This window comes from Protopterus annectens, chromosome 9.part0 (assembly GCF_019279795.1).
Source record: "Protopterus annectens isolate FY-2018-M chromosome 9.part0, PAN1.0, whole genome shotgun sequence".
In the NCBI taxonomy this organism is placed as follows: domain Eukaryota; kingdom Metazoa; phylum Chordata; order Ceratodontiformes; family Protopteridae; genus Protopterus; species Protopterus annectens.
Genome location: NC_056743.1, coordinates 114,517,998 through 114,532,332, shown reverse-complemented (window position 1 = coordinate 114,532,332; position 14,335 = coordinate 114,517,998). Strand labels below are relative to the sequence as shown.

The window sequence follows — 14,335 nt, the reverse complement described above, 5'->3', positions numbered from 1 at the left end:
GACCACTTTATCGGGTGACCCTTTGATAGGCTGTTTTCCCTGTGGTCACTGCAGGTGCATGCAGATATATGTCTAAGACGAAGGAATTCACTAGCTCCAACACATCTCGGTTATTTCAGATAAGAATTTTTGGGAACTGCAGTACAGATTGGGTGGTATATTTAGCCACCTGTACATGTTTTTCTTTTTATGTTTGTCAAACCTCCAGACCACTGAGACATAGAATAAGTGAACACCTTAGTGCGATCAGAACTCAGAAAATCACTAATGCTTTATATAAACATACCATGACTCATAAAACAGCACAATTTAAATTTACCATCATTGACAAAAACCAGATGCAAAGAATATCTAAAGCAGGCTGGCATGATAGATTAAATAATATGGAATCCTCATGGATCACCAGGTTAGATGCTTTATTCAAACCTGGATTAAATGAAAACAATTATTTCATTATTGCTAGCTGCTGACTTTCTATTTTATGTCTTGTGAATTATTGGACCTTACTAGTTTTTTGTCATTGAATTTATGCTTTATGCTGTAAATTATAAAAACAAGACGGTCCTTATCTCTTCTTTCTTTTTTCTTTTTTTTATATACAAAATTATTTTTATAAAAACATTTTTATACATTTTCTTAACACCATTATTTGATGAATATGCACTTAAAATATGGTATTTAGGTGCATACACCTTTAAGCTCTCAAGTATATAAGGAGAACCAGGATGTACCATTCAAATTTTTTGTTTGCACTGATGAAGGCTTGACTTATAGCAGAAACCGGTTTGCAGTTGTTACTCTTTTGTTTTATTATGCCACAATAAAATATTTTGGCTTGCCTTTCCTTTGTGCTGGCTCGTTTTGTGGATTTGGATTATCTATGGTTGGAGCCTTGCACTTGTTCCGCCTTGCGTGATATTGGTTTATTCATGCTTGGCTAAAGGAACAGACCTTGCCAGACCAGGTCAAATCCAAATTATTGGACGCACCCTTGAACAAAGACGACTTATTTGGCACCAAGGCAGAAGAGGTCCTAAAAAAGATGGAAGAAAAAGCTTAAATCTATGTAGACAGTTAGACTTCTTACAGGTCCAGCCACCGAGGTTCAGTAGGCATTGCCCCTCCAAGCACTGGTCATTTCCTGCCCCCACCAGGCCAGCTCAGCCTAGACCCAGGGGAAGCAGACCCCCTCCCCCTAGACAACAACCCCAGAGAATGCAGAGATCTAAGCAATGGAGTTCCTCCTCTTCAAAAACAGGGAGTGCAAAGCCACCCCCTTATGGTAAGAACTCACAATGACTTTACACTTCCACCCCCTAACCCTGCCCACCTGCTTGTGGCCCTAGGAGGAAAACTCTCCTTCCACGCAAGCAACTGGGCCACCATTACCAATGACGGATGGATCCTCAACATAGTGTTCCAGGGATACAATTTTTTATCTCCACACTCTGCCAACCCCAAAAGGGTTCCCAGATCTTCCTCTAAACCAGTGGGCAGAGGCCAAAAGCAAGTCCTTTCTCTGCTCTCAGTGAGGGCAATACAGCATGTTCCTGCAGAACAGATAGGCCAAGTTTTCTATCCAGACTCTTCCTGGTACCCAGAAAAGAGGGCACCTGGTGTCCCATCCTCAATCTATCCATTCTAAACACCTTTCTGGTGATACCAAAATTCAAAATGATCACCCTCCAGCAGCTTTTACCATTGCTTTCCATGGATGCTTGGTTAGCCACCCTAAACCTAAAAGAGGCCTACCTACACATCCCTATCAGGGAATCGTGCAGGAAATACATACATTTCAGGGCAGGATCTATGCACTTTCAGTTCTCTGCACTTCCCTTTGGCTTATCCACTGTTCCTAGAGTTTTCACATAATGTCTGGCTCTTGCCATTGCTTTTTGCAGACAAAGAAATATTCAAATTTACCCCTACCTAGACGAATGCCTGATTCAGACTGAGACAGTCAGGAAAAGCTGCTACAGCACCTGACTTTTTGTAAAGGGCCTACTCACCTCCATGAGGTATATTATCAACGAAAAGAAATCAAAACTAGTCTCTGCACAAAAAATTGTTTTCCTGGGAGCAAGCCTGGACACAGCATCCCAAATGGCATTCCTTACTCCAGAAAAACAAGCCTACCTGACTGGCTACTTATCTCAACTTGCCACCAGAACCCAGTTATCCGCAAGGAAAATCCTGCAAGCTCTAGGGTTCATGGATACCTGCATTCTACTCATTCTATATGCCAGCTTGCATATGAGGAAACTACAATGGTACCTAAAAAGCCTTTGTTGTCAACACTCTCATGACCTGGAAACTCTCATACCAATGATACTTTGTCTAAGGAAAGATTTTCTTTGGTGGTGCAACCACAACAAAGGACTTCCCTTCTCACAACCCCACCCTGCCCAGATCCTTACTGCAGATGCATCAGACTATGCCTGGGTGCACACCTGGACGGCAAGTGCATTCAGGGCCAGTGGAGCACAAATCAAATACATCTGCACATCAACCAAAAAGAGGTGATAGCTGTTCAGCATGCCCTGGCAGCTTTCAGACCACTACTCTCCCCGGGGCCTCTTCTGATCAAAACAGACAACACCACAGTGATGTGATGTATCAACAAGCAGGGAGGGACTCACTCTTATCCTCTCTGCAGGCTCGCCATGACCCTTTGGCACACGGCCTCAGCCATGCAACTACACCTGCTAGCACAATTCCTGCCAGGCTTCCTAAACTGTCTAGCAGACAACTTAAGCAGAAACCTGCTAGACCCACACAAGTGGCAGCCAGACCACAGAACCTTCACTCTTGTAACCCAGAAATAGGGCACCCCGAAGGTGACCTCTTTGCCTCCCACTCCAGTCATCAGCTCAGCAAATTCTGCACCAGGGAGCCTCACAGCAAAGCGTGGAAAGTGGATGCTCTATCCTTCCAGTGGGTAAACCTTTTCAGTCTATGCATTTCCCCCTCTACCATTCATTTCAGGGGTACTGCTCAAAATAAGGGAGGAAAAACCGAGGGCAATCCTGATTGCCTCAGACTGACCGTGCCAGCACTGGTACCCACTGCTGCACAGCCAGTCACCCCTGCCACTATGGCACCTTCCTCAGATCCCAACACTCCTGACCCAGAGGAATGGAGAATTCATGCATCCCCAATTGCAGACCCTCAGCCTGGCAGTCTGGCTTATTCTCTGACCTCTCCTCAAGCTGCCAGCCTAATCAAACAAGTCCTAGATGTTATACGTGAGGCCAGACGCCCCAGCACTAGAAAATCCTATGCTGGCAAGTGGAAAAGGTTTTGCGTCTGGATCCAGGCTAAGGGAGATGGAATGGCACAGCCCTCCTTACCTCTCAACCTGGATTACCTAGCAGACCTACTACACAGGGGTCTGTCCTTCTGTTCTATTAAAATTCATGTCTCTGCCATCTCTGCTCATTACAGCAGAGAGCCACCTCTCTTCTCACACCCTGTCATCAAACCATTCCTAAGAGGGGCTAATAACTTAAGGCCCCCCTGAAGAGCTCCTACCCTAGCTTGTGACCTTAACTTTATGTTGGAGAAGCTCACCATACCCCCCTTTGAACCTGCAGCTTCAGCAGAGTTAAAATTCCTCTCTTGGAAGACAGCCTTGCTTCTGGCCATCACTTCAACTAGAAGAGTATCAGAGCTACAGGCACTCATGGCTGTAGAGCCCTTCATCATTTTCCATGCGGACAGGGTCTCCCTGAGGACTAACCCATTCTTCATGCCTAAAGTGGTGTCCAGTGTGGCTCTCAACCAGTCCATTCATTTGCTTACCTTTTCCCCTAACCTACAAAACAATGGGGAAAGGATTCTGCACTCTCTAGATGTGCACAGACAGCTCAGATTCTATCTGGACAGGACTAAATCTTTTAGGAAAAACTGATCAATTGCTAGTCAGCTTCGCAGCAGGGGCAGAGGGCAAGGGCATATCCAAACAAACAGTCTCCAAATGGATAGCACACTGCATCCATTTCTGCTACAAATAGCACGGGAAACCACCCCCAAAGGGGGTCAGAATGCATTCCACCAGGGCAACCTCCACCCCTGCAGCTTTTTTCAGAGGGGTCCCCTCCAAGGACATCCTGGAGGCTGCAGCATGGACATCTGTTCATACCTTCACCAAGCATTACCACCTGCCTATCTTCTCCAAATCCAGGGCAGGCTTTGCCATCGCAGTCTTGCAGGGCATCCTAGCCATTCCCCAGTCTTCTTGACTGCCTCCAATCTTTTCTTCAGCTTTGGGATTCAACCGAAATGTGATAACTGCAGCAGTGAAACATGAAGAACATAGTACAGTTGTGTACACTTACCATAAATGTAGATGTTCGAGTGTATTCAATGTTGCAGTCCTGATTTCCGTTTCTCCATCCCCCTTGTCTCTCTGTCTCTCTGTCTCTCTCACTCTCTCTCCCACTCTACTTACAGGGAATTTTTGGTATTTACTTTCTACTGGTGGTGTTCTTCCACCATAACCTAGCTCCCTATTTGGGGGCTCCTGACAGGGCAAGAAATACTGATGTGATGGCGTCAGCTGCCTGATTTTATACCACTGATGACCTGACGTCAGTCCTGGAGTAACAACAACTGATGCAGAAATACTAAGCCTCAGGTATTTGGGCTGACTGAGGGCTACCCCTGGCAGGATAACCCAGATGTGATGACTGCAACAATGAATACACTCAAACATCTACATTTATAGCAAGTGTACACAACTGTACTTTCTGACTACAATTTGAGTCAATTCATAGAGCTTCCTGTGCTCTTCCCTAATCATGGGAACAAGGCAGAGTATAAGGTTCATCAGTTGGACATTCTTAGACAGTTATGTATCTATTTACACAGGACCAAGGACTTTAGAAAGTCTGACCAATTGTTCATATCCTTTGCAGACAATGAAAGAGATTGTGCAGTCTCAAAGGTGACTTTATCAAAGTGGCTTTCAGACACTGTAAAACGTGTATGAGTCGCGTAAACAAAAACTTCCAGGGAAAATTAAAGGGCACTCAGCAAGGGCCTTGTCTACCTCTATTGCCTTTCAAGCCAGATTGCCTTTGGATTCGATCTGTGCAGCAGCTACATGGGCTAATCCTCATACCTTTATCACTCATTACAAAGTAGGTATGACCTCCCGGAACAGGGCATCCTTTGGTTCCACGGTCCTGAAGAGTTTTTTCCAGTGAGCCACCCAAGAATCAGCTGCTGGGGACGCTGTCCCAAACAGCAAGAATGAAGGCGAAATATGGACAACATAACATAAAGAAGTTATGTACTCACCATAAAGTTCCATGTTTGTTGTCCTTGATCTCGCCTTCCTTCTTGTGTCCCGCCCTCGTTTCCCCTTCCTGTAGGATTGAGAGGAATCCCTTGTTCTCATGGTTATACTGTCTGAGTTTCCTTTATACCATACCTTATGGTCAGTCTCAGTCTACTACTATTACTGTTGTGGAGGGGTCACACCTTTATATGTAAGTGGCATCAGATATGTAAAGTAGAGTATATCTCTTGTCTATTTATATGATCTAGTGTTGGGTTATCACAAATGAGATTTGGGTAACTACTGCTTGGCATGCTGGGATAGGGGCTATCCTCAAACCAGTAAAAGCTCTCGAGCTATAGTATACTATCAAGTCGGTGCCGAGTATCAGCTCCAAACCCAAACAACAAGAAGGAAGGCATGATCAAGGACAACAAACATGGAATGTTATGGTGAGTACATAGCTTTTTTTTCTCACATCTATCTTTTGAATTGTTGGTAATGGGTGATTCCATGTGATGTAGACTTCATTTTCTATGATGCTTTGTGGTTCATGTTTCCAGTGTTTTTCAGCTACTTCAGTATTATAATGTTTGCACAATCCCCAGTGCAACAGTCTTGCCACATTATTATGCCTTTCAGTATACAGTACTTCTGCCATTAGTATGTCACAACCAGCAACAAGGTGTGCAACTGTTTCCAGTTCTGTTTTACAAAACCTACATTTGTCTGTTTCTCCCACATGTTCAGTGGACTTTTTAAACCAGTGTGTATTTAGTCCACTATCTTGGGCCCCCAATATTAACCTTTCATCTTTTGGTTTGAATTTGCCTCTCCTTAACCATTCCTGCATTTGATCCTGATCAACATGAGGTTGTTACAGGTGTTTTGTATACTTGCAACTGTATTTATGCATTTTCCACATTTCTTGCCTTCTCCTCTGATCCTTCACCTTATATTCTTTCTTTTGTTTTCTTGGCACACTCAGTTGCTGCCTGATTTTTATCTACTTCTGGTTTGATTTCCATTCCCACTTGATGCCGATATGCTTCTGCCAGACTAAGAAGGAAAGTCATCTTAGATTTAGTCTCCTTATGTTTCAAAACATTAACTATGTTTGAGTCTTGTGAGGTCAGCAGGTATGTATGCAATCCCAAAATTGCACATCTATGCATGTAATCAATTTCTAGAAGGCCCATACCTCCTTCAAAATGTTGAATATATAATCTTGGTATGCACTTATTTTTATAAATCATTTGATGAGCATGAATCATCCTGTCTAATCTATCCAGCACCTTTTGGGGCCAGTACGTCACTCCAAAACTGTAAGTTAGGACAGGAAGAACACATTTGGTTTATAGCTTGAACTTTGTTTCTAGATGTCAGTGCTGTTTTCAGGATTAATTTAAGTATTGTAAAATATTCCTTACTGAGTTTTATTCACATTTGTTCATGTTTTATTGTTGATCCTTCATCAGTTCCCAAATATTTATATACTTCCTCTTGCTCAAGTTCTTTTATATCACATTCTTGTCCCAAACTGATGTTTTCTTGGTGCTGCAGCTTTCTTGCTTTAAAGGTTGCTTTTGCACATTTATCAAGACCAAATGACTTTCTTATATCAACTGTAAAAGTTTTGACTACTTGCAGTTGTGTGCAGTTGTGCTTTTCAGTTCCTCATCTGATGAGTTATAAAGTTTTAAATCATCGACAAAGAGAAGATGAGAAATATTTACACCTTTTTGCTTTCTGGGAGCCAAATTATACCCATGACCTAATGACAGAGAGTCATCCTGGAATATCCCCCTTTGGATTTTTATCCCTGTAATAATAATTTGTCCTTTATCATGGCTTAAGTAGTTTGCCACTGCTTCATAGTTGCTGTGATGTAGTTTATCAATGTAGGGTGTATCTCATACATTTGTAAGCACTCTTTATCCATGAGTGTGGGATACTGTCATAGGTTCATAGGTTGATACTAGGCTATCTGCCCTAGGGCATTTATAAGCCTAGCCAGAGTGTGTTTGGCTTTTGCCACCCGTTTAGATTAGTTGACTGTGCCTCTGTATAGTAGGTCACAGAAGATAGCCCTTTTGAGGTTAGTTTACTGTGCCTCTGTCTAGTAGGGATACATAAGAGATCCCAGGGGTAAACCTGCAATCTCCCATTCACTCATCAAGATTTCTCTTCAAGAGGGTCATTGAGGGACTCTGCCTAACATGGATTGGGATTTTGTTCCAGAGTGAGAGAAGCCTCTGGGATATGAATCTGTCCCTCCAGCATGTCCTATTTATTTCTGTGCTGAGGTTTAAGTCCCTGGAGCGTGTAGCTCTAAGTGATTTGGATTTCCTGAGGTGGAGCATGTCCATTAATTCTGGGTTGGACATGGCTTTATATGTCAGACACAGATCGCCTCTGTGTAGGCGGTAAGCAACTGAGTAGAGCTGGAGTTTCTTTAGCCTAACTGTGTAGGACATCTATTTGAGTCTCTTGATCCTCTTGGTGAGGTACTTTTGGGGTCTTTCCAGTTGCTGCAGGTCTTGTGTAAGGTACATCCCAAATGGGGCATTGTATTTAATTATGGGCCTGATGAGTGATGAGTAGAGGGGCACAATGACTTCTCTTGATCTAGATGTGAATCCTTTCGTGATAAGGTGGGCTATATAGAAGGTCTTTCTAACCACTTTGGCAACGTGATTGTCAAAGGAGAGATTGCTATCTACTTGGTTCCCCAAATCCCTAATTACTTCTTCCGTACTTAATGGATTACCACCTATGTGGTAATTTGTGGGCACTTTGTTTTTCCCAAAGGGGATGACTATGCACTTTTTGGCATTTAGCTTTAGGCTATGGCTCTGGCACCAGTTATCCGTCTCTGTGAGACCCTTTTGGAGGATGCTTGTGTCAGTCGGCGAGTCAATTATGGCACCCAGTTTGCAGTCATCTGCGAACTTGGTGAGCCATAGTCCCCCCATGTTAGCCTGTACCTCAGAGAAATATATACCGAACAAGAGAGGTCCCAGGACTGAGCCTTGTGGGACACCACTTGTAACTGGTTTAGAGTCTAACATGCACCTGCAATTCTGACCATGTGGGTTCTATCCCTGAGCCAGTTTGCAACCCATCTTGTGACATAGGGGTTGATATTTAAGCTGGTGAGCTTATTTATGATGCCCGAGTGGGGTATTGTGTCGAAGGCTTTTGCGAGGTCCAGGTAGGCTGTGTGGACTAACTTCCCTTCATCTATGGCCTTGGTGACTGTTTCAAAGAAGTCGACCAGGTTCAAGAGGCAAGATCTGCCCTTAACAAAGCTGAATTGGGTAGGATCCAGTGTTTGGAGGTTCCCAATGTCTTTGTTTATGAGTTTCATGATGATACGCTCCATAGCTTTGCAGACCAGGATAGTCAGGCTTATAGGGCGATAGTTTCCGGGGTCCGTTGTGGCACCACCTTTGTGGAGTGGGACCACTGTTGCTGTACGCCATTCCTTGGGTACATATCCTGTAATAAGGCTGAAATTGAACAGTGACTTTATGTGAGGGTTCAGTTCTTCTTGGAGTTCATGTAAGATGCAGCCCAGAACACCGTCCGGTCCTATTGATGCTGTGTTTTTTGCTTTGGAGAGGACAGCTCTCACCTGTGCATCTGTGATATCAGGGAGGCTACACACTGTTGGGATAGACATTTGCTCTTTTGGGGGGAAGGGGGGAGAAGTTTGCACTGAACCTGTCTGCCAGGATGTTGGCAATGTCTGTGGGTTCAGTGTATTTTTTATCATTTTGAACTAACTCAGAGCATATCTGGGAGTTGCCACCCAGGTTCCTGACATAACTGAAGAAGGCCTTGTGATTATCTTTAGCATCTTGTGCAATTTTTCTTTCGAAGCTGGCCTTAGATGATTTTATGAGGGATCATAGTTTCTTGCTAGTACTGATCAGAGATGCCTTCCCTTTTTGTGATTTTGCTCTATCATGTAGTAGCTTCATCCTTCTGTTGTATAGCTTATTTATGGCAGGGGTCCACCAGACAGATCTCCTGCCTTTGGAGGAATGAGTCTTGGTTTTATTTGGGATAGCACGATCCATGCATTCCTGTAGGTGCCATAGAAAGCATTCTGCGGTTTGGGCCGTATTTTCCACTGGCCCGGGGACTTTTAAAGATTCCACCTCGGTTTTGAGAAGTGTGAAGTTTGCTTTTGAGAAGTTCTTCACCGTGGTTTCCGTGGCTGGGGGTGGGGACGGGATATGGATGTCCAGTGAGATTAATTTATGGTCAGATCTTACCAATGAGGGGTATACCTCTGGTATGGAACATAGAGTCCCCATGTTGGTGATGATCAGGTCCAATATGTTTTCTCCTCTTGTGGGAGTGGTGACCAGTTGTTCCATAGCATTTGAGTTTATAAATTCTAGGAACCATTGGGCGAGGGTGTTGGGGCTTGAGTAGTGCTCCCAGTCTATGTTTGGGTAGTTGAAGTCACCCAATATAATGGTGTTTGGAGAGACCTTCATATTCTCTAGTGTTCTCAGGAAAGCTGAGTGGGGTTCCTGAGTTTGGGAGGGTGGTCTGTAGCAGGCTACAAAGGGAAAGGTAGTTTTGCCCACTGTCAGTTGAACACGGATGGTCTCCGATGCTTCATGCAGTGCCACTAACCTGGAGGTGTGGGTATCTTTGATGAATATGGATACACCCCCTCCTTTTGTGGTTCGGTCCGTGTTTTGGGGCCAAAAAGCATGGTACGAGGTATAACCTGGTAGTGCTAGGGTGCTCTCAAGAGCCTTGAACCAGGTTTCTGTTACTGCACAGATATCGATGTTTTCCATACTGAGGAGAGCCTTGAGTGCGTGCATCTTGAGGTTTAGACTTCTGGCGCTGAGCAACAATACCCTTAGATGTCCTTCATGGATGCATCTGCAGTCATAACAACTGGGTTGTCCTGTCGTCAGGCAGCCCTTCAGTCGGCCGGATTCCAAAGTCCGGTCCGCTTCGCTGATGTCGCACTTCACCCGACGCCATCTCTGTTGGTCTGGTATAAAGGCATCAGCCGACGCCATTTTCCTCAGTCTTTTTGCCGTCGGCGCCTCAAGCAGAAGCTGTTCGCAGTGCGGTCGGTCGGATCCAGAGATTACTTCTACCGAATACTATCAAGACTTCTAAAGCTAAGTTCTGCCTCAGCCGATGTCAGAAAAAGTTAATAATTGTTTAACCTGTGGGAAACAAATACCTCATAAAGATTACCACTCTTATTGTCTGCCTTGTTTAGGCCCAGCCCACGACGTAGCAGCCTGTTCGCCTGTGCTTCATTCAACCGAACGCTTAGGCGCCGGTCAGAGTTTGCTGAACAGTTTTTCGGTTCTGATTTTGCGTATATTATGCCGCCGGATCCTCCGACTACCCAAACTGCTAAAAACGCAAAGATAAAGACCGACACAAACCATGGTTAAGCAAATCATGAGTGTCTCGGTTTCGGAAACCGAGAAAACTGATCAAAGTACAGCTGAATCTATCACTACCACTGAGGCCCCTGCTACTTCTCTTGAATCGGCCTCAGAAATTTTATCCACTACGGTGGTTGCCACTGACTTATCAGACACCATTCCCTTGGATGTCTCTACCCCAGCACGTGGTGCTGCTAGGCCTCCAGCAGCCATGTCCATTAAGGCCTTTGCCAGGGCTAAAGCAGCCAAAACTACTAAAACAGTGCCTGTTAAAGCCCTACAACCAGGCCCTCTTCTAGTTCACAAATGCTTACTCTGGCAGAAGATTTAATTTCATTAATTAGGGGATCTCAATCTCACCCAGACAGGGCCTCTCAGCCCCCAGAGAAGAGACCTAGGGCAGAGCCCCCCGAGCCTGTGTCCTCTGATGATTCTGCCGATGAATCAGACATAACAGACCAGCCAGAGGCTCCTTTCTCCAATTATGAAGACTCAGATGCTGAAGAATCCATTCCAGCTGCTTCTCCACCAGAAGAATTCTCCTTTGGGGAAACCTTACATGCCATGCAGAGCAGTTCCAATGGCAGCAGCAGGATTTCTCAGACTCCAGAAAAGACTTAGGACCTTTCTGCACCTTCCACAGCACAGGCCCTTAGCTATACCTCCTGTCCTCTGTGGTGGACGATGCCTTCAATGATGTCTGCTCTGCACCAGATTCTTACCTCCAGCCCCTGCCAAACCAGACAGATTTTACAGGGTACCAGACACTCATCACCACCTTTACAAGGCCCCACTTGCAGACCCGAAACTATATCCCAGGGTCCCAGGGCAGTAGCCACCACAGCTAAAAACCCTATTCCTTCTGAAAGGGAAGCCAGGTCATTAGACAGATGGGGCAAAAAGTCTACACCTCAGCTACTCTCTCAGCTAGAGCTTTAAACTGTCAGTTTCACATGATACAATACCAAGAGTTTATGCTTGATCAGTTAACAAAAAGCTATCCTCTGATGACTCTATTGATAAGAAATATGTATTAGAAATGGTAAATAACATACAACAGGTTAGTAACCATTCCTTAAAATGTGGCTATGATGCACTGGAGGCTTCATTTAGATCAGCCATGACTGGCACAGTGATAAGAAGACATGCATGGCTAAAGGAACAAGCCTTACCGGATCATGTTAAAGCTAAGTTATTAGATGCTCCTATGGATAAGACCAGCTTGTTTGGTACACCTGCCCAGCAGGTAATGAAGAAAATGGAAGAAAAGGCAAAATCTGTTCAAACGGTTAAAGATTTCTTGCAGGTTCAACCCCAAGGTTTAGCAGGAACTGGCCTGCCAAACATTCGTCCTCTCCTGACTCCACAAGATCCCCAAGGGGCAGGAATAGACGTTCCAGAGGCAGAAACCAATCCAGAGGAGGTGCCTACAGAGGACGACAGTGGCAAGGTAACAACAGAGGCACAGACACAACCACTGCCACTACAACAACACAACCACAGTGACTTACCTCTAAATCCGCCTACCAGGGAACAAATAGCAGCTCCATTAGGCGCAAATTAACCTTATTTTCAAGAACTGGCACTATATCACAAAAGACAAGTGGATTTTACAAACCATAGATCAAGGTTACCGGTTCCACTTCCACACTTTACCAGTCAATAGAGGAATGCCAAACCTACCTCCAAATCAAAAAACAGAGGCTCTACAACAGATAATGCAATTAGCAAACATGAGAGCTGTGGAAAGAGTGCCAACAACAGAACAAGGAAAGGGATTCTACTCCAGACTATTCCTAGTTCCAAGAAAGGAAAAAGTTGGAGACCTATTCTCGACCTGTCCACCTTAAATACATACATCATTGTCCCAAAATTCAAAATGCTGACCCTACAGCAACTTCTTCCCATGCTGGGCAAGGAGTGTTGGCTGGTAACTCTAGATCTCAAGGAGGCATACCTGCACGTCCCCATTCGACCAATCTGCAGAAGATACCTCAGATTTCTTGCAGGATCAGAGCATTATCAATTCTCAGCATTGCCTTTTGGCTTATCTACAGAGTATTCACAAAATGCCTGGCATCAGTAATCGCCCACTGCAGACTACAGGGAATTCAAATTTACCCATACCTGGACGACTGCCTGCTACAAGGGACAACAAAAGCAAGCTGACAACAGATTTACAAAGGGTCATTTACTTGCTACAAGCACTGGGATACACAGTCAATTTACAAAAATCAAGGCTGATACCATCCCAAACAAGGACATTCTTGGGAATTGGACACAGTAAGACAAATGGCATTCCTAACTGCAGAAAAACAAAAGAATTCCTCTTTACTTCTTGGCTCTAGCAAAACAGAACAAGTTAACAGCAAGAAAAGTACTGCAGGCCTTGGGCTTCATGGCATCATGCATAATCTTGGTCCCACTTGCCAGACTACATATGAGAAAACTACAGTGGTACCTAAAGAATTTATGGTCCCAACACAGGCACAGCCTAGAAACAGAAATTCCACTAATTCCATGCTTAAAACAGGAGTTCCTATGGTGGGCTCAAGCATGCCAGTCAAACCCAGGTCTACCCTTTCGCAGATGTCAAGCAAACCAGACCATCACAACAGACGCTTCAGACCTAGGATGGGGGGCCCACATGCTGGACAAATGCGTGCAAGGATTGTGGAAGCAGGATCAACTTCACCTGCACATCAACCTAAAAGAAATGCTGGCAGTAAAACTGGCAATCCAAAAGTTCAGACCATTTCTAAAAGAGGGCCAGTTGATGATAAGGACAGACAACACCACAGTCATGTGGTACATCAACAAACAGGGAGGCACTCATTCATACCCCTATGCAGAATGACTTTGGAGCTGTGGAACCTGGCACTCAGCTACAACATCCAGTTACAGGCAATATTTGTACCGGAAAGAGAATACTCTAGCAGACATATTAAGCAGAACCACATCCGATGCCCACGAATGGATGCTACACCCGACATCTTCAAGACCATCTCAAAGAAACGGGAATGCCTCAGATAGATCTATTTGCTTCCCCTCTCAATCACCAGCTCAAAAATTCTGCACAAGGACATTCCACCCACTGGCATGGAAAGTGGATTCGCTCTCCTTCAGCTGGAAAGGCCTAACAGCATATGCATTCCCACCTCTTCCTTGATACACAAGGTATTACTAAAATCAAGGAAGAACGTCCAAGGATAATCCTGATAGCTCCAAACTGGCCAAGACAACACTGGTACCCACTGCTGAGGAGCATGTCTCGGAACAATATGTGGCCAATACCCCTGATGCCTTTGATGTTAACTCAGAACAACTACAGCATCATGCATCCAAACCTAAAAACGTTGCAACTGACTGCATGGAACATCACATAGCAGCAGCTAATCCAGAACTTTCCCAAAGAGTTAAAGATATTATTCTTGAAGCCCGCAGACCTTCAACAAGAAGGAACTATGCAGGAAAATGGAAAAGGTTTGTCATTTGGAGTACTGAAAGAGGAAAAGATGTGTCAAACATAGATATGCCTAACATTCTGGATTATTTGGCAGAGCTTCTACATATAGGCCTGTCCTACTCCTCCATCAAGATACATGCATCAGCTATA

The 14,335-nt window shown here is 44.5% G+C and overlaps 1 protein-coding gene across 1 annotated transcript in view; it reads left to right on the top strand.

Annotated features, from left to right (window-relative positions):
- LOC122811072 (diacylglycerol kinase zeta-like) overlaps positions 1–14,335 on the top strand; it is a 3,109,428-nt gene that overhangs the window by 1,385,368 nt on the left and 1,709,725 nt on the right. The window lies entirely within an intron of this gene.